Source organism: Orcinus orca, chromosome X, assembly GCF_937001465.1.
Source record: "Orcinus orca chromosome X, mOrcOrc1.1, whole genome shotgun sequence".
Classification (NCBI taxonomy): Eukaryota; Metazoa; Chordata; class Mammalia; order Artiodactyla; family Delphinidae; genus Orcinus; species Orcinus orca.
In genome coordinates, this window is record NC_064580.1 from 8458205 (window position 1) to 8484828 (window position 26624).

Below are 26624 nucleotides of genomic sequence, written 5' to 3' on the forward strand. Positions count from 1 at the left end.
TGTTTAATAGACGTGGTGCTTACATAATTTCTTCTCTGGCTTTTCATAGATTGAGATATAAATAATAAAATGCTCAAATCTGAAGTGTAAAGCTCCATGACTTTTTACATATGTATACATTCATATCACCGCCTCCCAGATCAAGACCGCATTACCCTAGGTTTCCCTGCCTCCAGTTAAAACCCACCTGCCACCTCCCAAGGCAAGCAATATGCTGATTTCTATCAATGAAAGTTAGCTCTGCTTTTTTATAATTAAGTTGCACAATATGTACTCTTTGTAGCTTTTTTCCCACATAACGTTTCTAAAGTTCATGCATATACTTATATGTGTCAGTGGTTTGTTCTTTTTTGTTGCTATGTAGTATTCCATCATGGAGATATACCACAGACCCTGTTAATGGATATCTGTGGGGTTTTAAAAAATATTTTGGGACCATTCGTAAAGAAAATGTATGCAAGGCTTTGTTCGGATATATGCATGTGGTTCCCTTGGGTGTATAACTAGGAGTGAAACTCTAATATTAACGAATAGAAAATATCAATCATTAAACTGAAGTTTTTATATCAGTATAAAGACTTAAAGGACACAACGATCATCACTCATTTATTTTGCCTAAAGGAAAAATAGATGAACTTTTAAATTATGTATCAAGAAAAATATATACTAACATAGCTAACAGTAGGGTGAACACAGAATGTGTCTTGAAACTGGGAAACTTTTCAGAGTACAAAGGGCACTGTTAATATTTGCACTGGGGCCATTTAACCCGGAGTTGCCTGAGAAAACTAAATCTTACAGTCATTCAAGCTAATTCTGACTGAGAAGATGAAAGCTAGGGCCAGGTATCTAATGCCAACTTCAGAATCAAGTTCCTTTTTTGACCTTGGCCAACTTGTTTAAACCCTTGTCCTTTAATCACGACATTGGTCAGAATCTTTTCCACTGAAATTTTACGAATACTTCATTAAGTGGCAAGTCATAAATCATAAATCTCAAATCCAATAGAGCTGTCTAGGAAGAACTGAGGGCTGGAATGCAGACTTCCAGGGTTGAGGTATACGCTTTCAAGAGCTTGGCTATACCCGCATCTAAAGTGCCACTCAATTAATTTATGAGGTTCTCGCTTCTTTTTCATTTTCTCTTTCAGTTCTGAAGGCATTCTAACTTAAGAATAAGTTTAGTCTAGCCACATATGCTCTATGTTATTTCACTGAAAAGAAGTGAACTGCAAATTACATCAGCGGTTGCTACGCGTTTGGCAATATCTTTCTTCTTCATGCTTCAGTCACTGGACTTACTGTGTGATGAGAATCCCAGAAGCCCAGTGCGACAGTGCCTGAAATCTCGACTAAATCAAATACCATGAAATTGTTTCATCAAGCTGATTCTCAACATTGGATGGGAGGGGGTGAGAGTCACCCCATTGAAGCTGCTGTTCTTAGGCTCACATGACAAAACAATGCTTTATTTCTACAGTGTTTAAAAGTGTGAAAGCTACACAAGACAATAACCATAAATTAGCAACGCCTTTTGAAGGTGAAGGACTGCCAGGTTTTACAGGCATTTAAAACTACATTTGTTGAAAGACGGAGAAAGAAAGCGGCACCCCTTGAAAGGAAAACAATGTATACTGGCCACATTTAGAATGTCCTCAGATTTGCTGTACCAAAATGATAAGTTGCATAGAAAGAGTAAATTTAAGTGGAATAACGATGATCTGATACTAAGGAAACTGTGCTTCCTACTGCAGAAAAGCAGCCACTCCAAGTGAATTCACTGGCAGTCGGAGCCTGTTACAAATTTACAGGTTAGAACGAGGACTAGAAATACAGGACAAGATTAGAAAACTGAGATAATACTTGTAACATGAATTCCTTGTGGAACAAGCCTTGTTTTATAAAATCATTATCTTAATGTTAAGTTCATCTTTTCTAACAGTTTTGGCTGAGTCTGTACCTTCTAAAAATTAACCAATGTGGTCACATTTTTGCACTAAAAAAAATCCCTATCTACGCTAATATACAACCCAGTAATCATACTCCTGGGCCTCTATCTACAAGAAATGAAAATTCACGTCCACATAGAAACGTATACACAAATATTCACAGCAGCTTTTCTGGTATTAGTCAAAAAGGGGAAGCAACCCAAACATCCATCAACTGATGAACAGATAAACAAACTGGTATGTCCATACCATGGAATACGACTTAGCAATAAAAAGGAACAAAATCTTGATACATGCAACAATTTGGATGAGTCTCCAGATAATTATTCTAAGTGGGGGAAAAAATCTCAAAAGGCCACGTACTGCATAATTCCTTTTTTTTTTTTTTTTTATGCGGTACGCAGGCCTCTCACTGCTGTGGTCTCGCCCGTTGCGGAGCACAGGCGCCGGACGCGCAGGCTTAGCGGCCATGGCTCACGGGCCCAGCCATTCCGCGGCATGTGGGATCTTCCCGGACCGGGGCACGAACCCGCGTCCCCTGCATCGGCAGGCGGACTCTCAACCACTGCGCCACCAGGGAAGCCCCATAATTCCATTTATATAAAATTATCAAAATAGAAAAATTATAGAGCTGGAGAAGAATTTAGTGGTTGCCGAAGGTTCGAGATGGTAAAGCACGAGTGGGTGTGACCAGAAGGGGGTGGAGCATGAAGGAGCCTCGTGGTCATGGAACATTGGGTATCTTGACAGTGGTAGTGGCTACACGAATTTACATTATGTGATGGAATATGGAAGAGAACGATACCCACACATGGCACCAATGTCGATTTCATGACTTTGACACTGTAGTGTATAGTGTCAAATATCTATATACATAAGATATAACCACTGGAGGAAACGGGGTATATGGTACATTGGATCTCTGTATTATTTTTGCAGCTGCCTGTAAATTGAATTATTTCAAAGTAAAATCTTTTGAAAAACGTACAGCCACATTTATGTCTGAACACACACACACACAGGTTTTGCCCCCTACCTTTTGAGTCATTACCTCCTAGGAAAAAATCCTTCCTAAGGTCAATTTTCATAAGTAAGAAATAAAATCACCATTAATGGCAAAGAGGAAAGTTTTCACGCATTTCTGACACCCAAAAATCAACCAATTTATGCTAAGGCAACACCAAGTCACATTAAATGAACCCAATCACGTCAGTACTGTACACAAGTTGTTATAACATAACAAGGAAATGGTCTTCTAACTCCTCACTAACAGAATTGTCTATCTGTATGTGTTTCACTCTTTCCCAGCAGTTATGTACTGTGCATGCAAGTCTGTAATCATAATGCCTGCACTTGACACTGTTAAGCAATTGTGCATTTAGTTAAAAAAAAATAAAAAGAAGAGCAATGACAAAACCATCAGTGATAACAATACAGATGGTGCCTGAGATCATCATTATTTGAAACAAGAAAGCCGGGCATTTTCTTGGAGGAAGAGGTGCAAGATGCCATGTGCCTGTTCCCTTTCTACGGCACACAGCCGCCGGAAGGCAGGGTGAATCTAGCCCATAAATGTAAGTAGGAATATCAGACCAAACTCCCCTGAAAAGTCCAATTCTTATAACCTGAATGGCATAAATTGAAAAGAAAGGCTGAAATGGTATATGACTAAATCTTCAAGGCAACTTGCAACTGGATGTTAAAATTATGAGGAAGTTTGTTTCTCATATATTTTTTTACACTTTCCACATTCATATTCTACTTATAAAATCAATTTTTGAAATATATGTAACTACTGTATAGCACAGGGAACTATATTCAATATCTTGTAATAAGCTATAATGGAAAAGAATCTGAAAAATAATATTTTCTATATATATACATGTGTATATGTGTAATAGAACCACTTTGCTGACACCTGAAACTAACACAACACTGTAAATTAACTAACTTCAGTTAAAAAATGGTTTAAAAACGTACACATACACACTGCTATGTATATATGTACACATATCTGTGCGTACACACCTATAAATGGCAGTGCTCACCAAGGGTCCTTGATCTGAGACGGAATGGTGGTAGACACTTGCTCCCTCCAGATCCCCTGAAGTCCTTTTCACTCCTTCTGGGCCACCTCCCCTGGTTTTGGTACATTTTGGCCTCCAGTGACTGCACGCAGCACTGCCCTTGGACCAGGGGAGCTACTTCGGCTACACCACATCCTGACATACCTGGTAGTTGACCCTTAGCTCATGACTAACAAGAGGAGAGCACGTAAACAAACACAGCTCCAGGCACCAGAGGAGGGGGCAGCCTGTGGGGTGTAAGTTGCTCTTGGAGCTACCCCGTGGCCCAGCAGAAGGAAGATGCGACTTTGCTTGCCATTGCATCCCTGCTTGGCTTCAGCCCTGGCTGCCTGCTCCCCCGATCCCTTCAGCCGCATCACCTGCAAGTGTTTTCTTTACCACTTACATATTAATCCTCATTTCAGAGTTTCTGGGGACCAAACTGAAAACAAGACTACTTTTCACATTAAAAATTTTCTGAAGCCAAGGCATATCTTACAACTGAAATGAACATTTAATGCAGCTTTTGTTCTTGAAAGATCTGTTATTAAATCCATGTTGCATCCTATAATTGATGACATCTAAGATTATAAGCTGTGTGAGGGCAAGGTGGGTCTATTTTATTCTCCACTGTGCATCCAATGCCCCAAACATTGCCTCAAACATATTTTACTCATTAAATTTTTGTTGAATTAATGGATCAAAAAATATAGTTTTATAATGTCTTGTATTATTATTCAAGTGATGAATTTTCTTGATGGTAGGGCATGAATCATGTCTGTATTTATGCTTTCCATAATACTTAACACAAAGTCTTGTCCAAATTCAGCACCAACAAATGTTGACTACAATTGGAACACAGATGCAAAAAAATTTTACAGAGGGAAAAATACGTATAAAACTAGGAAAAAGCAGGAGAGAGAAAAAAAGGAAAGGGAAAGAAGAGTTGGGGACAATAGGAATAAAGAAAGACTAGAGGGGTGAAATCACAAGAAATGACAAGTGGCAGGTCAACTTTCAAGTGACAACAAAGAAGAGATTACAAAAACCATAATGGCTGGGAATAAGATGTGAACAGGAGGCATCTGATCTACATCGAATTTAAGCAGGAAGAGTACACGCTTGTTTGTTTTTTTAAGACCAGAAAATTAAAATCTGGAATAGATCTCCCAGAGTATGCAAAATTCCCCATCCAGCAACTATGGACAGGAAGTAAGAAGACGCCCTAACACGGCACCATAACACAATGGTTTGCAGAGCTCACCACAATGCCAGGGACTTCTAGACACAACCATAGTATGAGAAGACTCTGAAAGCCAGGCTGGCAACACTGGGCATCCATATTCTTTGGGCCAACCAACGAGCACTCAAGTGCCCTTTCATCTGTCCTTCACCACGGCCAATCTTCAGGACTGAGTCATTCTTCTCTAGTATTCTTTAAAGACAGCCAAGCAGACATGGGGATGCTATTTGCAGTTTGGTGAGGACCTGATCAAAGGTAAGGTGACTTTTGAAGCTGTCCTGCATTAAGAGGTGTCTAGATAAGACAATAGTGTAGAGGAACAAAAATACACTATTTCAGTGGGAGCAAAAGTACCGTTATCTGTGTTTGTGTTAAAGCACACATGTGTCCATGTGTGCTGTGATGTGTCTAATCACAGTTGGCAAGTACTGCTGTGGAATTTGCTGAGTTAAGGGAGTTAGTATCATTGGGAGGGAATGAAGTCAACGTAAAGGATATAATGCTTCCTCTGATACACAAAATTCATCTCATTCTGATGAGTCTCCCCTTTTACCTGGCATGCCCAAACTCTCCAAAAAGGGGCGGAAAGCGGCGGAAACGTGAAGGAGACAGGAAACACAGGGCAGGGGAGACCCAGAAATCTGAGGCAAAAAGTCAAACTCTATTCAGGATGGGAATGGGAGAGGTGCAGGTGTGGGCAAGGCCTCAGCTGCACCTCCACTCGCACTTTCTTGCCCCCTCAAGGAGGGAGGGAGCAAGAAGAAAAGCACTGCAGCATCAGCCTGTCGTCCCCAGAGGCTCCCCCATCCATCCCCACCTGGCTCATCTCTCAGGGCCATCGCTTCCATCCAGGCTCTGTCTGGAGCACGGGGGGTTGGCTCAGCCCAACCTCCTTTACACACAGGTTGCTATATCCTCGTCTGAACAGGGCCACCCATTGGCACGGCAAATGTGGCTAGAGCGAGTAATGAGGAAATGTCAAGAGAGGTGAGCAGAGAAGTGGAGTCACCTAATAAGAGACGCCTTCCAACTGGAACCCCTAAAAATCCGTGCTTCTCAACCAAGGGCAATTTTGCCCCTCCCCCCCACCAGAGAGCACTGGGCAGTGTCTGGAGATACTTTTTGTTGTCATAGCTTGGGGTGGGGATGCTGCTGGTTTCTAGCGAGTTTCTAGCCAGGCATGTTGCCCAACATTCTATAATGCACAGGACAGCCTCCAACAGCCAAGCATTATGTGACCCCCAAATGTCACTAATGCCACGGTTGAGAAACCCTGGCCTAAAAGAAGCCAATCCCAAAGGTCAGCTTGGTGATGGACAAGCAGCCGGATTACACGGCCAAGGACAGAGTTGGAGAGAGCCAGGCAGGGGCTCCACAGTCACAGTCCAGAGCCCGCCTCTTCACAGCTGCATGAGCTCAGGCAATGACTACACATTTCTCAGTCTCAGTTTCTTCATCTACAAGACCTGGGTCCTCACAACTGCACAGGTATTTGCAAGGGTTAAAGAACATGTTGGCCATAAAGCACGTCTCAGCAGGCACTCAACAAAGAGCACTTCCCTTCCCTTTTCTGGTTCCAGATAATTTCTGGAATGAATACCACAGAGGTAGAGGGAGGAAGGGGACAGTCCGACCCTCTTCCCACCGCCCGACATTTTCAGGGTTCTTTGATCCTCCTTCACTTCTCTTCTGTTTTCTTTCTCCTCTACCTCCTTTTTTTTTTTTTTGCGGTACGCGGGCCTCTCACTGTTGTGGCCTCTCCCGTTGCGGAGCACAGGCTCCGGACGCGCAGGCTCAGCGGCCATGGCTCACGGGCCCAGCCGCTCCATGGCATGTGGGATCCTCCCGGACCGGGGCACGAACCCGTGTCCCCTGCATCGGCAGGCGGACTCTCAACCACTGCGCCACCAGGGAAGCCCTCCTCTACCTCCTTTTGAGAATTGAGATTTCCCATCCATCAGTGATCACAGGCTCAGGCAGGGGCTTGAGTTACCACTGTCTTCACCTTGTGACTCAGGAGGATCCAGCCGAGTGAACTTGCCGGGGATCTAGACACAAAAGAAACCAAGAGGCCTCTCGGAAAACTCCTCATCCTAAGAGAGCAAAGGGTCAACAGCAAAAGTGTGTTTCGAAGACAAGACGTGAGCTTTGAAAGAAAGGGGTCATCCTGAGCACAGCATAGGTCCTATAACAGAATTGTTTCCTTGTTCAGTCACTGTGGAGTCACCCTGAGTCTCTGGACAAAGAAACTCTAATAAATTTCTACTAGAAACCAAAATTGTTTCTGCAAAATCTCCGAGGGCTACTCAAAGCGCAAAGGAACAGAAAATCTGTGATCGTGGAGGAGTTGGCACTGGAGGAGGCATTGATGGCAGTGGCTGCTTCATTCTGATAACCATACTGGTGACACGGTGGCCACCAGACACACTCTTGACAGAGGGCATCGGTTGCAACAGCAGCAGCAAGGCTCTCGAGAGACATCGGCAGTGGAAGTAGTTTCTTTGGGGTCATTAAAAGCCATCAAATCCCTCCCCAGTGGACTTCCCTGGTGGCTCAGTGGTTAAGAATCCACCCGCCAAGGCAGGGGACACGGGTTCGAGCCCTGGTCTGGGAAGATCCCACATGCCGCGGAGCAACGAAGCCCGTGCGCCACAACTGCTGAGCCCGCGAGCCACAACTACTGAAGCCTGTGCACCTAGAGCCTGTGCTCCGCAACAAGAGAAGCCACCGCAATGAGAAGCCTGCGCACCGCAATGAAGAGTAGCCCCCGCTCACGGCAACTAGAGAAAGCCCGCGCACAGCAACAAAGACCCAACGCAGCAAATAAATAAACATAGCTAGCTAGCCAAATTTTTAAAAAAAAAATCCCTCCCCACAGAGACCCAGAGGAGGGGAGGGGAGAGATGGCAGGCACTTCCCACAGCATCGGGAAGGAAGTCACCTTGTGAGTATGGGGGTGCATCCCCTGGAAAGCCCCAGTGCTCCGGAGGGACCACTCAAGCAGTGGAGGCAGACCAGCCAGATAAACACCGGTGGTTGTCACTGGCATCTTTTTCTCTTCTTTGTGTCAGAGGAATAAATATACTTTAATAATATACTGATTACAAAAAGTAACACTCATTTTAGAAAGGCTGGAAACTAACAACAAAAAAGAAACATGGCAATTGTCAATCATGCCACTGCTCAGAGATGACCTCTTGCTGACACTGCAGTGCATTTGCTTTGGTCCTTTTCTTTGCTGCGGGTATTTTTACATAGTTGGGAACATGCTGGATGTCCATTTCCATGGCCATCTTTTTTTTTCCAGCTCACATGGAGATGGTCTAAGAGGTCGAAGCTGTGGGAAGACTTACCACGGCCCCTACCCACCCAGCTCCATGAGGGGTGGGGAAAGTGAAGTTAGTATTCTTATCACTTACCTGATCTCCCAGCAATGCTTGTAGGTCACTGTACCCTCACTTCCCCATTTCAATTAAGAAAATATATTAAGTTCAAATTTTTCCCGTTAAGGTGAGGGAAAGGGAAGCCAAGGTAGCTTGACCTGCATGGCAGTGCGTTAGGAGACAAAGGAATACCCAGGAGCCCTCCCTCACCCAGACAATCACGGCACAGTCTCCCCTGGAATCAGACAGCCTGGAACACATACAGTGTAAATAAAGACCTAAGGAGGAAATAAAAGCCTGGCTCGCTATAGTATATTAGAGGAATGCAAAATACTAGACCTAAGTCATTCACATTCAATCTCTTACATTCCATCATTTGTATCCGAAGCTCCTTTTCTTGTTCTTTATGTCATTTTTTTGACAGGATGTTAATCCTCAATCAAGATTGTAAAACTAAACCATTTAAAATATATGCATGCTTAGCCAAAGGACCCCAGGGTTTAAGAATCATTTTTAAAATTAGATTTTTCAATTCCGTTCAATAAACATGTATTGGATGTAAGCCCCAGAGTCTCCAACTCCATTCATTTGTAGGCACGAAAGGCCCCCAAGAGGCGAGCCCACTCTAGCCCAACCCCAATTAATCTGTCCTCCAACCAGTAATACTTTCATCGAGAGCTTCCTATGTGCTGAGGTACTGGGCAAAGAGGTTTTTGAGTTCTGTATCTAATACGTCTACAATCAACACACATTTCTGTCTTTACTGTAGACAAGAAATATTTCACGTTCCTCTTAACTCTCCTATATGTATAAATGTATATAACTCTCCTATACACTAAGTCCCCTTCATACGAACCTTCAAGTTGCGAACTTCCAAAGATGCGAACGTGCCCCTGTACACCAGCTGCCCAGCTGCTGTACTGTACTACTGTACTTTTCAAGGTACTGTACTGTAAGATTTAAAGTGTTTTCTTTATTTTTTATGTTTGTTTTTTATGTATTGTTTGTGTGAAAAGTATTATAAGCTTATTACAGTACAGTACTATATAGCCGACTGTGTTAGTTGGGTACCTAGGCTAACTTCGTTGGATTTAGGAACAAACTGGACTTAAGAATACACTGTAATAAATGGCACCAAAGTATGGCTTCAATGTTGGGAGGCAACAGGAAATACTGGGAACTATGGCGACCCAGAGTGTTCATTATGCACCTAAAGAGGACAGTCACGACTGATCCTCGCTGATTGATGCCTGTGGGTTCGTGGGGTCAATGTCAAGTGTTTCAAGAAAACCCCGATATCTCAGTTTTTAAATTAAATCTCCCTTTTCTAAAAGTTCAGGTATTTTATATACTGTGTAGGCCCAAAAGAAAATGACGAAGATGAGGAATGTACTCTCATACGTTTTGAGAGTGCGCATACACTGGTTCAACCTCTATGGAAGGCAGTTTGGAAATACCTGTCAAAATTAAAGTGCACATTCTTTCTGCATCGGATATCCCAGTCCTAAGTATTTATCCTGCAGAGATACTCTCACATTTGTGAATCACATACATGCCCACCAATGTAAAACGAATTAAGTAGATACAGTACACCCATGCAATAGAATTCTATGTCGCTATTTAAAAATTGAAGTAGCTTTGTACAGAATGATTTCACAGATAGAATGCCAAGTTAAAAAAACCCCACAAAGTGCAGAACATTATACACATATGCTAACATTTGTGTAAAAAAAAAGATGTATACATACATAACTGTCTATGCTTCAAGATGGCCAAGGGCCATTGGATCTCCCTCACACTTGCATGAGAGAAAAAATAAAAATCTGTATGACTCTGGATTCACAGCTTTTGGCCACTCTTCCACGGCCTTTAGGCAGTTGCTAGGAGCTCCACACTTATCCTCTTCCATAATCCCCAGTCCCTGTTTCCAGATGGGCACTCCAACTTCTCAGGGCAGCTGGAGCCCGGCCTGAACAGCTAACAGAAGCTGTGATCATCAGACTTTACCATTTCTCTTTCCCTGGGTGGGACACTGCCTCTGGCCTTCCCTGGCCACTCCTTCCCTTGCTGCTAAACAGTACCTGGGATATGGGCAGCCCCCCCGCCCCAGAATGAGCCCTCCCTTTGCCATGCCTCCATGGGCATCAAGGAATGGACTACTGTCTCTCTCTTCTGAACCGGGTCCTTCTATAGCCTGGGTAGAGCACCAAGTCCAGGTGTAGTCCATGGAGCACAAGAATCTCATTACTTATATGGTCAAATAAACCTTACGAACGCTGCATACACTGGCATATTCACAAGCACACTAACTTGATAATGACTCTGAAGACTGCAGTGTAGAAAAACAGTTGCCCGTTGCCACCCGACAGTTACCCGAGATTATGTGATGAATGACTCTTCCCTCTTTTTGTTGAATGCCTGTGAACATCATGCAGAACTAGGGTTTTCCAAGCATAACACACTTGGGAAAATCTATTCTAATCCAAGCCCAGCTTCCGTTCTTCGCTCCAGCTTGCCCTTTATAAAAGAGACTCCAGTGACCTTCCCAAACAAAGCCACAAGGGTTACGGTCAACTACAAAGAAAAGAGACTAAACAGGAGAGGGAAAGAAACCCAATAAGGAGGAACATTTCAAAATTAAATGTCTAATTCTATGATTTCATTGTTACGTTCATTTCAGACAGAAAACGAACCAGATCGTGGAAAGTAAATAAATCAGACAGCAGAAGGCAAGCAGGCGTGAGAACAGACAGGAATGTTGAAGGTCACGGCAGGCAATGGGTCGTAAATCAGGAGCTAAGAGAATACAAGTGCCTAACGGGAGGTCACGGTCAGTGGTTCCACTCTGGGCCGCCCATCAGAAACCATTAAAAAGCCACCAGAGTGAAATGGGTTACGGACTCTTCCCCAACAGAAGGTTCAAAGATGACTACCTTAGGTTTGATTGATCTGAATAGTTAGAGGACAACATGGTTCCTCATGTTGTATACCTAAAGGAAACCATTAAGATGGCAAACACTGTAGATTTGTATATTTATTGCCATAATTTTATGGCAGACTCCTTCTAGCAAAATTTTTATATTATGACAATCTAGACATAGATTACATTTCTCCTTCATGCGAAGGTGCCACATGAGCTGCAGCAGCCCTTCCCCAGAGATCTACTCAGTCCAAAGAAGGCCATGGGGCACATGGCTGGATGCCAGCTCAAGTCAAGTGACTTGCCTCCTACACCTGGCTCCACTGGACAGTTTTCTTCACCCTTCTAGGTCTGAGGGTCCTCATCAGCTAAATGAAATTTAGTACTAGATGATCTTTCAGTTATTTGAATATACTACGCACTTTCCCACCTCTGATTTTTCACACATCCTGTTGCCTCTACCTGAAATGCTTGTCCTTCACTCATTACCAGGCTGACCCTCCAAATCCTTCAGGTGTCAGCATAAATACCAAATATTCTGGAAGACCTTCACTTCTACCATGGTTACGTCCCCTACTGAAAGCTTCTTCTATCATCCACCAACATAATTCACATCAGATTTTACCATAATTATTTATTTTGGTGTTCGTCTTTCCCACTAGACTTTAAACACTGCCAGGAAGGAAAACATCTCTTTTGTTCAGGGTTATCTCTTCACTACCAAGCACACAGTTAGATGAAGACATGAATGATATCAAAATGGAAACCACCAAGTCTCATTTTTAAGGATTTTTTTCGAGATCTAGTATACCTCTTCATTTAAATTTAGCAAAATAAGTCAAATTCACTAGTCTCCTGCTTTAGAAAATCAATTCTTGAATCCTGATTTCTTATCTAGACGTTTTCTTCTAAAAGTAAAGTGCTCTACAGGTTCAAATACATTCCTGTAAAGTTGTATATGTTTTGAGTATGTGAAAATTGTTTTCTATTTTAATTATACTCAGCAACTTAGAAAAGGTTTAGAAAAATGCCTACCATGCAATATATGTTGGATATGACTTTTATTATCCTTAGCTCTCTATTCACGGGCAGGGACAGGGAGGAAGCTGCTGCTGTAAGGTACAGAGTACATGCGGGCTCTCCAGCGCAGTCCGAGGCAATTGATAAAAATTGAAATGGCAACATTTCTTTGGGTCGGGGAGCCCAGAAGAGCCGAAGTCATTTAGAAGTCCCACGAGAATCGCTTGGGATCCTCCAAATTCTCTCACTTCGGTGTGGGCAGTGGCAGCACGGGAGAGGACAGAAGCCAGGATGGAAACACCAGTTAACACAGGGAGGGTGACAGGATGAGAAAACACCAGTACTCAAGAAGCAGAGATTGGAAATGCCAAGAGACAAAGATTATCAACGTCCCTGGTCAAATGTTTGCCAGGCTTTCCTTTTTAGGTGTCTTCAGAAGGACAGGATAGCAAGTGGCTCATGGTAGGAGGCATCCCAAGCCTGAAACCTTTACAATTGTCCTCCAGTTCTTTAACTGAACATGGAAAATCTCATTGGACAACACAGAAGCACTGAGCTGAGAGAAAAAAAAATTAAGTTTCTCCATCAATAAATAATTTGTTAGCCTACCGTTCTCATGTTACAGTTTTGTACCATTTCCTGCCGTGAAATACCAGAAACTAAACTAAACCTAAAACTGTATAAAGCTTTACATCTGGGCATTTAGAGACTACTGATTCATCACTAAGTTGTCACAAGCGATGTATATATATTGGCCTCTCTCAAGAGGTCATTTACGAGAGGAAGACACTATCATTAACTTCACTTCCAACAGTTGGCCTATTATAATCTGGTTGTTCCTTTCACAAAACATCTGTGACATTGCTGGAACTTGTCATTAAGTCCCTTGGCAGCAGGCTCTACCTCTCATCTTTGCCGGGCACTGGCTTCTCACTGCCGTTTTCTCACCCAGCTCCACATGCTGTAACTGAGGACTGTGGCTGGGCTTGCATGTGTAATCAGAGTTGGGCCTCTTTGCCAGGCGGTTTCTCCCTTCTCTACTAATTAGTCCAGTTTTCCCTTTAAGGCATGTAAGAACTATCAGTTGAGTCAAATGAAAACTATAGGCTGGGTGATAGCAGTTTTTAAAACTGTGGATCATTTTCCATATTATATCATATGGTCATGACGATTACTCTGCACTTATGGGTAAACTCTTCAGTTACTCATTAGCTCAGTCCAGACACATCGAGGCTTGTCCTAGTTAACTAACCTTTTAAGCCATGTGACACGGGAAGAACAAATCCTTCTCCAACAGGTGTTAAACTAAATATCATACTAAGACCTTCCTTTCCTGGTGGCTTTTCTAGTAATTTTTCTCACAACACAACAATTCCAAAGACAAGGATTTGGAACAAAAAGTAATAAAATAATGGTATCTTGAATATCTCAAGAAGCTACAGTCATATTTTTTTTTTACATCTTTATTGGAGTACAATTGCTTTACAATGGTGTGTTAGTTTCTGCTTTATAACAAAGTGAATCAGTTATACATATACATATGTTCCCATATCTCTTCCCTCTTGCGTCTCCCTCCCTCCCAACCTCCCTATCCCACCCCTCTAGGTGGTCACAAAGCACCGAGCTGATCTCCCTGTGCTGTGCGGCTGCTTCCCACTAGCTATCTATTTTACGTTTGGTAGTGTATATATGTCCATGCCTCTCTCTCGCTTTGTCACAGCTTACCCTTCCCCCTCCCCGTGTCCTCAAGTCCATTCTCTAGTAGGTCTGTGTCTTTATTCCTGTCTTACCCCTAGGTTCTTCATGACATTTTTTTTTCTTAAATTCCATATATATGTGTTAGCATACAGTATTTGTTTTTCTCTTTCTGACTTACTTCACTCTGTATGACAGACTCTAGGTCCATCCACCTCACTACAAATAACTCAATTTCGTTTCTTTTTATGGCTGAGTAATATTCCATTGTATATATGTGCCACATCTTCTTTACCCATTCATCTGATGATGGACACTTAGGTTGCTTCCATCTCCGGGCTATTGTAAATAGAGATGCAATGAACACTGTGGTGCATGACTCTTTTTGAATTATGGTTTTCTCAGGGTATATGCCCAGTAGTGGGATTGCTGGGTCATATGGTAGTTCTAGTTGTAGTTTGTTAGGGAACCTCCATACTGTTCTCCATAGTGGCTCTATCAATCTACATTCCCGCCAGCAGTGCAAGAGGGTTCCCTTTTCCCTTTTCTCCACACCCTCTCCAGCACTTATTGTTTATAGATTTTTTGATGATGCCCATTCTGACTGGTGTGAGATTATATCCCATTGTAGTTTTGATTTGCATTTCTCTAACTAATGATGTTGAGCATTCTTTCATGTGTTTGTTGGCAGTCTATATATCATTTAAAGCTTGTGTTTCCTTATTTATTTACATTTTGGATAACCTGTCCATTGGTGAAAGTTGGGTGTTAAAGTCCCCTACTATGAATGTGTTACTGTCGATTTCCCCCTTTATGGCTTTTAGCATTTGCCTTATATATTGAGGTGCTCCTATGTTGGGTGCATAAATATTTACAATTGTTATATCTTCTTCTTGGATCGATCCCTTGATCATTATGTAGTGTCCTTCTTTGTCTCTTCTAATAGTCTTTATTTTAAAGTCTATTTTGTCTGATATGAGAATTGCTACTCCAGCTTTCTTTTGGTTTCCATTTGCATGGAATATCTTTTTCCATCCCCTTGCTTTCAGTCTGTATGTGTCTCTAGGTCTGAAGTAGGTCTCTTGTAGACAGCATATATATGGGTCTTGTTTTTGTATCCATTCAGCCAATCTGTGTCTTTTGGTGGGAGCATTTAGTCCATTTACATTTAAGGTAATTATCGATATGTATGTTCCTATTCCCATTTTCTTAAATGTTTTGGGTTCGTTATTGTAGGTCTTTTCCTTCTCTTGTGTTTCTTGCCTAGAGAAGTTCCTTTAGCATTTGTTGTAAAGCTGGTTTGGTGATGCTGAACTCTCTCAGCTTTTGCTTGTCTGTAAAGGTTTTAATTTCTCCATCAAATCTGAATGAGATCCTTGCTGGGTAGAGTAATCTTGGTTGCAGGTTTTTCTCCTTCATCACTTTACATATGTCCTGCCAGTCCCATCTGGCTTGCAGAATTTCTGCTGAAAGATCAGCTGTTAACCTTATGGGGAGTCCCTTGTGTGTTATATGTTGTTTTTCCCTTGCTGCTTTTAATATGTTTTCTTTGTATTTAATTTTTGACAGTTTGATTAATATGTGTCTTGCCGTATTTCTCCTTGGATTTATCCTGTATGGGACTCTCTGTGCTTCCTGGACTTGATTAACTATTTCCTTTCCCATATTACGGAAGTTTTCAACTATAGTCTCTTCAAATATTTTCTCAGTCCCTTTCTTTTTCTCTTCTTCTTCTGGAACCCCTATAATTCGAATGTTGGTGCGTTTAATGTTGTTAAAACAGTCTAGAGGTCTCTGAGACTGTCCTCAGTTCTTTTCATTCTTTTTTCTTTATTCTGCTCTGCAGTAGTTATTTCCACTATTTTATCTTCCAGGTCACTTATCTGTTCTTCTGCCTCAGTTATTCTGCTCTTGATCCCATCTAGAGTATTTTTAATTTCATTTATTGTGTTGTCCATCGTTGCTTGTTTCATCTTTAGTTCTTCTAGGTCCTTATTAAAAGTTTCTTGCATTTTGTCTACGCTATTTCCAAGATTTTGGATCATCTTTACTATCATTATTCTGAATTGTTTTTCAGGTAGACTGCCTATTTCCTCTTCATTTGTTAGGTCTGGTGGGTTTTTATCTTGCTCCTTCATCTGCTGTGTGTTTTTCTGTCTTCTCATTTTGCTTATCTTACTGTGTTTGGGGTCTCCTTTTTGGAGGCTGCAGGTTCGTAGTTCCCGTTGTTTTTGGTGTCTGTCCCCAGTGGCTAAGGCTGGTTCAGTGGGTTGTGTAGGCTTCCTGGTGGAGGGGACTAGTGCCTGTGTTCTGGTGGATGAGGCTGGATCTTGTCTTTCTGGTGGGCAGGTCCACGTCTGGTGGTGTGTTTTCGGGTGTCTGTGGACTTATTATGATTTTGGGCAGCCTCTCTGCTAATGGGTGGGGTTGTGTTCCTGTCTTGCTAGTTGTTTGGCATAAGATGTCCAACACTGTAGCTTGCTGGTCGTTGAGTGAATCTGGGTGCTGGTGTTGAGATGGAGATCTCTGGGAGATTTTCGCCGTTTGATATTATGTGGAGCTGGGAGGTCTCTTGTGGACCAGTGTCCTGAAGTTGGCTCTCCCACCTCAGAGGCACAGCACTAACTCCTGGCTGCAGCACCAAGAGCCTTTCATGCACATGGCTCAGAAGAAAAGGGAGAAAATGTAGAAAGAAAGAATTAGTAGAAAGAAAGAAAGGAAGAAAGGAAGAAAGAAAGAAAGAAAGAAAGAAAGAAAGAAAGAAAGAAAGGAGAGAGGGAGGGAGGGAGGGAGGAGGGAAGGAAGGAAAAAAGAAAGATAAAGTAAAATAAAATAAAGTAAGATAAAATATAATAAAGTTATTAAAATAAAAAAATAATTAGTAAGAGAAAAAACAAAAAAACGGACGGATAGAACCCTAGGACCAATGGCGGAAGCAAAGCTATACAGACAAAATCTCACACAGAAGCATACACATACACACTCACAAAAAGAGGCAAAGGGGAAAAAATCATAGATCTTGCTCTCGAAGCCCACCTCCTCAATTTGGGATGACTCGTTGTCTATTCAGGTATTCCACAGATGCAGGTGCATCAAGTTGATTGTGGAGCTTTAATCAGCTGTTTCTGAGGCTGCTGGGAGAGATTTCCCTTTCTCTTCTTTGTTCTCACAGCTCCCAGGGGCTCAGCTTTGGATTTGGCCCCGCCTGTGCGTGTAGGTCGCCGGAGGGCGTCTGTTCTTCGCTCAGACAGGACGGGGTTAAAGGAGCCGCTGATTCGGGGTCTCTGGCGCACTCAGGCCGGGGGAGAGGGAGGGGCACGGAGTGCGGGGCGGGCCTGCGGCGGCAGAGGCCGCCGTGACGTTGCACCAGCCTGAGGCGCCCCGTGCATTCTCCCGGGGAAGTTGTCCCTGGATCCCGGGACCCTGGCAGTGGCGGGCTGCACAGGCTCCCCGGAAGGGGGCTGTGGAGAGTGACCTGTGCTCGCACACAGGCTTCTTGGTGGCGGCAGCAGCAGCCTTAGCGTCTCATGCCCGTCTCTGGGGTTCGCGCTTTTAGCCGCGGCTCGCGCCCGTCTCTGGAGCTCCTTTAAGCAGCACTCTTAATCCCCTCTCCTCGCGCACCAGGAAACAAAGAGGGAAGAAAAAGTCTCTTGCCTCTTCGGCAGCTCCAGACTTTTCCCCGGACTCCCTCCTGTTCAGCCGGGTGATTCTGGGGCATCTCCCTCAGATGGAGCTCCACTGCCAATCATACGGCCAAGCAGATACGGGCAAAGCCAGTCTGTACAGATTTTGGTGGGATCCTCAAAGCTCATCCTGTTACTATGCATCTTACATCACAGAAAACAGAGTGTTAGGATCATTGTTAGCCCTACGAAGAAAAGGAAGAAGGAAAAAATGTACCAATTTCCTGGTAAATTTCCCCAATGGTTTTAACAATCTTTACCATATGCAAAGCATAATGTTCTCAAAGATTAAATACCACTCTTGGGACTTAAAGAAAAGAGGAATAGAAGACCATACTTGGGGAAAGAAATTTCTCTCCTTCCTGCTATGAAGAAATATAACACTTATTAGGTCATTCCACAATCTAGTGCACTGGTTTCTAAGACAAAGAAAACTTTTAAGACAGAATGGCCAAGATGAATCAGAATACCTTCTGTAGTGACTTTTCCGGTGCTGCTGACACACAACTTCTCCTAAGAACTTTTTCCTAAAGAGAGTAACCTAATTACTCAAGTTCTCTTTACTGCAGTGACAAAGGAAGGGGGAGGGGAGTTCAGGTGAAAGTGTCTTGAAATCAGAGCCCCAGACCTATGCACATTCTTCACATTTGTGGCATTCTTGAGGCCACTGGACCACCCCTAATGACAGAGAAAAGACGACTAACTGGAGGCAGCACAAACAGCAATTATTAAAGCCATTTCCAAGTGGGTAACTCATGAAAACACATTTCTTTATAGCCATTAAGTGGCAGTAAGGATAAGGGAGGGCGTGCCAGCTAATGTAAGAGTGTGAACTGAGCAAGCGCCTTCCTGAACTTATCAGCAGGAGAAGGCTTTGAGGGGATGGAGATGCCTGGGCGCTGAGGTCATCTCAGCTCTAGCAGCTACCCCACCACTTCCCAGTGCTGTCAAAATCCAATTGTTTGTTTGGATTAGCTCTGCCAATTTACAATAGATGCTTCAAGGAAATCAAAATAATTTATTGTGCTAAGTGAAATTTTAGGACCAGGACCAGCCAGGTAATTTAACCTGGAGGCGCAGCCACTTCGTTCATTAGCACTGACCTTGGTCAATTTATTAAATCCCTCGTTCCAGCGACCCCATGAGTCTAGTGGGAATATTATTGTCATCTCGTTACTGGATGACTCCCGAGAGAAATGTATGAAAAGAGCTGGGCATTCTACAATATTCTAGGTATTCTTATTTTTATTTTGAAGAACCAATTAGAAGTGGTCCATATTCCAAGTCTCTGTCACTGAAACTGAATGGGAAATTACTGAGCCAGTGGCAGTCATACTGTTGTGCGTGACGTTGACCATTAAAAGGAGATCAAATGTTTCTTTGAACAGCAGAGCTTTTCTTCATTCAGAGTGAGTGTCTGTGTGCACGCATGTGCACGTGCACACACACGTAAGAAAGAGTAATTTAAGACAACTGAAAGGCTGATTGCCAACAGTGCCTAGGAGTCTGAGAAGTTTGGGATAAGCGAGAGTGACGTAAACACCATTAAGCCCTGATTCTTTTGGAATAAATATTCTAGAGCTGATCTGGCAATCCAAGCCTTCAAATGAGGAAGTCGCTACACCAGCAGGGTAGATGCCATAGTTTCGGCCTTCAAGGTGGCCCTACATTCACTATCTGCCTACCAATGGCATTTCTTTGAGCTACCTCTGAACCCCTCCCTAGGTAGCACCAGTCCTTCAGGCGCAGCCAGCTGGGGTTGCTGTGCCATGGCCCAAGGGCAGGACAATTCAAATTCATTATGTCAGATCAAGGGAAGAATTCCAAACACTGGGCCCTCCACCAAGAATGCAGCATCCTGACCCTCCTACTTCAAGCCCTGAGAAGTTTTCAGCAAAAATAACCCTAGCTAAGCATAACTCCTGGGGAACATAAAGATAATCTCAGTGAGGTCACAAGGAGCTAAAAAAAAAAAAAAAAGTCTTTAGAGATCAAAGAGTTATACTAAGAAAGGGTCAGAAAATTCAGGATGTAACGATTTATCTTATACGCTTCTGCTCTTTCTGAGCCTCAGATGGGTCTGCGATGCTGGGATACTGGGATGAGGCTACCTGTCCCACAGGTAAAGCCTTATGTTGAATCAATTCCTATTACTTCCACGCTGAAAAGAAACCTCATTTTACCTTTTCAAATAAATGAGTAGTATGCAGCTAAATAACATTCAAAACAGAGAAAGTCATCATTGTGACAGACTTGTAAAAGGCACTTGCAGGAAATTGCACAGAATAAGCAGAGTAAATATTACTGAAGTGAACTGGACGCTTCGTGTAACAACCGCCTGAAACGCCAACTTTCTTTCAAATTTCACTTTTCCTCCTTTCTCTTTTTTGCCAGATGAATGTACTTCCAGCTGGACCAAGGAGAAGCAATGGTGTCAACGACTTGTTAAGAAATACACACCTGTCATAAATGCAAGATTCTCTCAGGGGATATATTGAATTGCGTTCCCTGCTTCCTATGAAAAGGTGCAATGAAAAAATGAATTAACTATCAACTACCAGATGTTTCTAGCATCTCTATTAGTCTGAGAAAGATGAAACAATTGCTGCATTGTACAGATGTATAACTCACATAAACGTAAGTATTTAGGATGTGGGAAGAAGGCTCAGCTAAATGCGTCTTGAGAGTAGTTGATCTTTTCTCTTTGGCAATGCTTCGTAATAACAGGAAGAAGTCTCTTCTCCTTGAATTGACACGTCTTCTACCAACACAAAGAATAGATGGGCATTTTTCTAAGGGCACAATCATACAGATATGCATTTTTAGTTTGACTTTGCTTCACTGCATCAATTATAATTAACGTGAATTTGCTGGTGATTTTCATACATGTACATTTCATGATTTGAAAGCTGGCTAGTTCCAGAAAGTTCCAAGTACTGTAAATCCCATTCTCTAAATAACAAGAACGGATTCTAGTGAGGACAGACATTGTGATCAATGGTGCGGGAAGCACAGAGCTGCGTGCTCTGTAAAAATAGTAAAGGAGAATATATACAAAATGTTTGAGTTCCTTTTGACTTCACCACCATCGGTTCAATGTTCAAGTATGTGGCACAGTCAATGTGTCATTTAAGGGAAGGGACAGAAGTATATCATGACAACAGCCTCGATGTCTGCCTCTGGCTCCACATTACTGTGTCTCCCAGTTGACTGGGCTTTGAATTCAGTCCGCTGCCATCTCAGTTCCAAAGGAGAACCATAAAACGGAAAGCAGAAGGGGAACACCATTTTGTGTCACATAGTACACGACTCACAAACAGGACTCACTCACACTTGGCTCACATGCCAAAGCTGATGGATTTTCCCTAGTGGCTGCACAGGCCCTTTCTAAAGGATTCTGAGATCATATCTGGGCAGAAAGACGGTTGGAGTCTCTTAGCAACATCTGACAGTACTCCAGAAAGACAGGGTGTCAGCTCTCGGGCAGGAATTTTCCAGCCTGGAGCCTGGTAGCAGTTAAGGCAGTGGGCTTTCTGATCAGCCAGACCTTGGTTCAAAACCACAGCTCCACTACTTACAAGCTCAGACATTCTAGGAAATTTACTTCACCTCCCTTAGATTATTATCCCTACTTGAGAAAACAGGAAACAATGAAAATTACCCGAAAAGGCCACTGTAAAGATTAAATGACATAATGTATGTAAAGGTTCACCCATTTCATGCCATAGAGTAAGAGCTACAAGAATGACAGCTGTGGCTATGACAGTAGTGGCTGTGCTAACAGCAGTAGTAGCAGCAGTAACAGTCTAGTAGTAATGGTAAGAGTAGGAGTAGCCGTAACATTACTTAGTAGTTTAAAGGCTCAAATGTGAAACGTTTCCGTTATGGATCAGAGATGAAAACTAATATCAAAGGGGAGAGAGGGAATGGGAGGGAGGGAGAGAGGGAAGGAGAGGGGGAGAGAAAGATTGAGAGAGAGAGACTGAGAGACTGAGATTGAAAGAGAGGTGTTCTGACTAGCCAAGTAAACTGGAACCTGAAATCATCTCTGGAGATCATACCGACGGTCATCATCCTTCTACTGAAGTGACCCCCTCAGCCCCAGTGAGGTTTACCCTTCTCTCTTGGCTGTTCTCATAGTGTGACATGTGCCATATCTACTAGACTAAAACTGTGTCAGTACCTCTGAGGTGAAGGTTATGGTTTGAACTCTCTGAGTAAAGTGAGTATAAACCAAGGAAGAAGTGAAGCAATGACTGGTGGTCAGGTGCTACTGAAAATCTTGAAAACATAGAGAAAACAGAAATGGAGGGAAAAGCCACCATCCCTTGAACTAATCCTTCATCCCACTGGTGCCAGTTCTTAGGACTCTGCTTTCTGAGTGGCACCCAGAGGTGAGTTATCAGGTGGCTTGGAGAGTTGAGAGCATCTGTGGATGAGTAAGAAAGAAGGAAACCGGTGAGTAGTTGAATGCTGAGAACACAGGTGGTGAGTATGTTCCCTCTGGATACTGGAGCTACTAACTGTAGCAGGGTGGGTTTGAGAGGATCAAAGAGGTGTTTTACAAAGGCAGCATGTTCCAGTAAATTTGTTAGAGAAATAATGGCCACCCTCCAGACAAATAGTGAAAAAAGGAATATTCAGAGGGAAGAGTTCAAAAGAATTTTAAAGAGCAGTGTTGGTAGAATAATAAAGAAATAGTAGCTATAGATCATAGACTTTTATTCCTGGAATAAGCCTTTGAGATCATTTAATCTAATCCCATTACTTATAAATGAAGAAATACACACCTTATGAATAACAGACCTGTGGAAATAACCTATTAAAACCCCGAGTTACGGATGCTGGTGGGGAATCCTGACACCCAAGGAGATGGGAAGAACCCCCAAGTGAACCGGATCTTAGTTTATGAGCCAGGGGTTGGGCCAAAGCTCCTGTGGTGGGAGCTCCAAGTCCAAACCACTGGACAAACAGAGAACCTCAGACCCCAGAGAATATTCATTGCAGTGAGGTCTCCCGGAGGTCCTCATCTCAGCACCAAGACCCAGCTCTACCCAATAGCCTACAAACTCCAGTGTCGGAAGCCTCAGGCCAAACAACCAAAACAGGAACACAATCCCACTGGTAAAAAAAGGAACAAAAAAATGAGATGGTAAAAACATATGTCACAGATGAAGGAGCAAGGTAAAAACCTACAAGACCAAATAAATGAAGAGGAAATAGGCAATCTACCTGAAAAAGAATTCAGAGTAATAATAGTAAAGATGATCCAGAATCTTGGGAATAGAATGGAGGCATGGACTGAGAAAATACAAGAAATGTTTAACAAAGATCTAGAAGAACTAAAGAACAAACAAACAGAGATGAACAACACAATAACTGAAATGAAAACTACACTAGAAGGAATCAATGACAGAATAACTGAGGCAGAAGAACGAATAAGTGAGGTGGAAGACAAAATGGTGGAAATAACTACTGAGGAGCAGAATAAAGAAAAAAGAATGAAAAGAATCGAAGACAATCTCAGAGACCCCTGGGACAACACGAAATGCACCAACATTTGAATTATAGGGGTCCCAGAAGAAGAAGAGAAAAAGAAAGGGTCGGAGAAAATATTTGAAGAGATTATAGTGGAAAAGTTCCCTAACATGGGAAAGGAAATAGTCACCCAAGTCCAGGAAGCACAGAGAGTCCCATACAGGATGAATCCTAGGAGAAGCACATCAAGACACATATTAATCAAACTAACAAAAATTAAATTCAAAGAAAAAAAATTAAAAGCAGCAAGGGAAGAACAAAAAACAACATACAAAGGAATCCCCATGAGGTTATCAGTTGATTTTTCAGCAGAAACTCTACAGGCCAGAGGGAGTGGCAGGACATACTTTAAGTGATGAAAGCGAAAAACCTACAACCAAGATTACTCTACCCAGCGAGGATCTCATTCAGATTCGAAGGAGAAATCAAAAGCTTCTCAGACAAGCAAAAGCTAAGAGAATTCAGCACCACCAAACCAGCTTTACAATAAATGCTAAAGAAACTTCTCTAGGCAGGAAACACAAGAGAAGAAAAAGACCCACAAAAACCAACCCAAAACAATTACGAAAATGGTAATAGGGACATACATATCAATAATAACCTTGAATATAAATGGATTAAATGCCCCAACCAAAAGACACAGACTGGCTGAATGGATACAAAAACAACACCCATATATATACTGTCTACAAGAGACCCACTTCAGACCTAGGGACACATACAAACTGAAAGTGAGGGGATGGAAAAAGATATTCCATGCAAATGGAAATCACAAGAAAGCTGGAGTAGCAATTCTCATATCAGATAAAGTAGACTTTAAAATAAAGAATGTTACAAGAGACAAGGAAAGACACTACATAGTGATCAAGGGATCAATACAAGAAGAAGATATAACAACTATAAATGTTTATGCACCCCAAGTAGGAGTACCTCAATATAGAAGGCAGATGCTAACAACCATGAAAGGGGAAATCGACAGTAACACAATAAGAGTAGGTGACTGTAACACCCCACTTACATCAATGGACAGATCATCATCATCCAAACAGAAAATAAGGAAACACAAACTTTAAGTGACACAACAGACCAGAGAGATTTAATTGATATTTACAGAACATTCCACCCGAAAGGGGCAGAATACACTTTCTTCTCAAGTGCACATGGAACATTCTCCAGGATAGATCACATCTTGGGTCACAAATCAAGTCTCAGAAAATTTAAGAAAATTGAAATCGTATCAAGCATCTTTTCTGCCCACAACACTATGAGACTGGAAATCAATTACAGGGAAAAAAAACAGTAAAAAACACAAATACATAGAGGCTAAACAGTGCACTACTAAATAACCAAGAGATCACTGAAGAAATCAAAGAAGAAACTAAAAACATGCATGGAAACAAATGACAACGAAAACACAATGACCCAAAACCTATGGGACGCAGCAAAAGCAGTTCTAAGATGGAAGTTTTTAGCAATTCAATCTCACCTCAAGAAACAAGAAAAATCTCAAATAAACAATCTAACCCTATACCTAAAGCAACTAGAGAAAGAACAAAGAAAACCCAAAGTCAGTAGAGGAAAGAAATCATAAAGATCAGAGAAGAAATAAATGACATAGAAATGAAGAAAACAATAGCAAAGATCAATAAAACCAAAAGCTGGTTCTTTGAGAAGATGAACAAAATTGATAAAACTTTAGCCAGACTCATCAAGGAAAAGATGGAGAGGATTCAAATCAATAAAATTAGGAATGAAAAAGGAGAAGTTACAACAGACACCACAGAAATACAAAGGATTATAAGAGACTACTACAAACAACTCTGTGGCAGTAAAATGGACAACCACGAAGAAATGCACGAATTCTTGGAAAGGTACAATTTTCCAAGACTGAACCAGTAAGAATTAGAAAATATAAAGAGACCAATCACAAGTAATGAAATTGAAACTGTGATTAAAAATCTTCCAACAAACAAAAGTCCAGGATCAGATGTCTTCACAGGTGAATTCTATCAAATATTTAGAGAAGAGCTAACACCGATCCTTCTCAAACTCTCCCAAAAAATTGCAGAGGAACACTCCCAAATTCATTCTACGAAGCCACCATCACCCTGATATGAAAACCAGAAAAAGATACTACAAAAAGGAAATTATAGACCAATATCACTGATGAACATAGATGCAAAAATCCTCAACAAAATACAAAGAAAACAGAATCCAACAACATATTAAAAGGATCATACACCATGATCAAGTGGGATTTATCCCAGGGATGCAAGGATTCTTCAATATACGCAAATCAATCAATGTGATACACCATATTAACAAATTACGGAATAAAAACCATATGATCATCTCAATAGATGCAGAAAAAGCTTTTGACAAAATTCAACACCTATTTATGATGAAAACTCTCCAGAACATGGGCATAGAGGGAAGCTACCTCAACATAATAAAGGCCATATATGACAAACTCAGAGCAAACATCGTACGCAGTGGTGAAAATTGAAAGCACTTCCACTAAGATCAGTAACAAGACAAAGATGTCCATTCTCGCCACTATTATTCAACATATTTTTGGAAGTCCTGGCCACAGCAATCAGAGAAGAAAAATAAAAGGAATATAAATTGGAAAAGAAGAAGTAAAACTGTCACTGTTTTTAGATGACATGATACTATACCATAAAAAATCCTAAAGATGCCGCCAAAAACTACTAGAACTAATCAATGAATTTGGTAAGGTTGCAGGATACAAAATTAATGCACAGAAATCTCTGGCATTCCTATACAACAAAAATGAAAAAACAGAAAGAGGAATTAAGGAAACAATCCCACTTACCATTGCAACAAAAAGAATAAAATACCTAGGAATAAACCTGCCTAAGGAGGCAAAAGACTTGTACTCAGAAAACTACAAAACACTGATGAAAGAAATCAAAGATGACATAAACAGATGGAGAAACATACCATGTTCTTGGACTTGAAGAATCAATACTGTGAAACTGACTATACTACCCAAAGCAATCTACAGATTCAATGCAATACCTATCAAAGTAACAATGGCATTCTTCACAGAATTAGAACAAAAAATTTTACAATTCATATGGAAACACAAAAGACCCCGAATAGCC

At 41.9% G+C, this 26624-nt stretch overlaps 1 protein-coding gene across 3 annotated transcripts in view; it reads right to left on the bottom strand.

Moving 5' to 3' along the window:
• MID1 (midline 1) overlaps positions 1–26624 on the bottom strand; it is a 677015-nt gene that overhangs the window by 533150 nt on the left and 117241 nt on the right. The gene's annotated exons all lie outside the window — the stretch shown is intronic.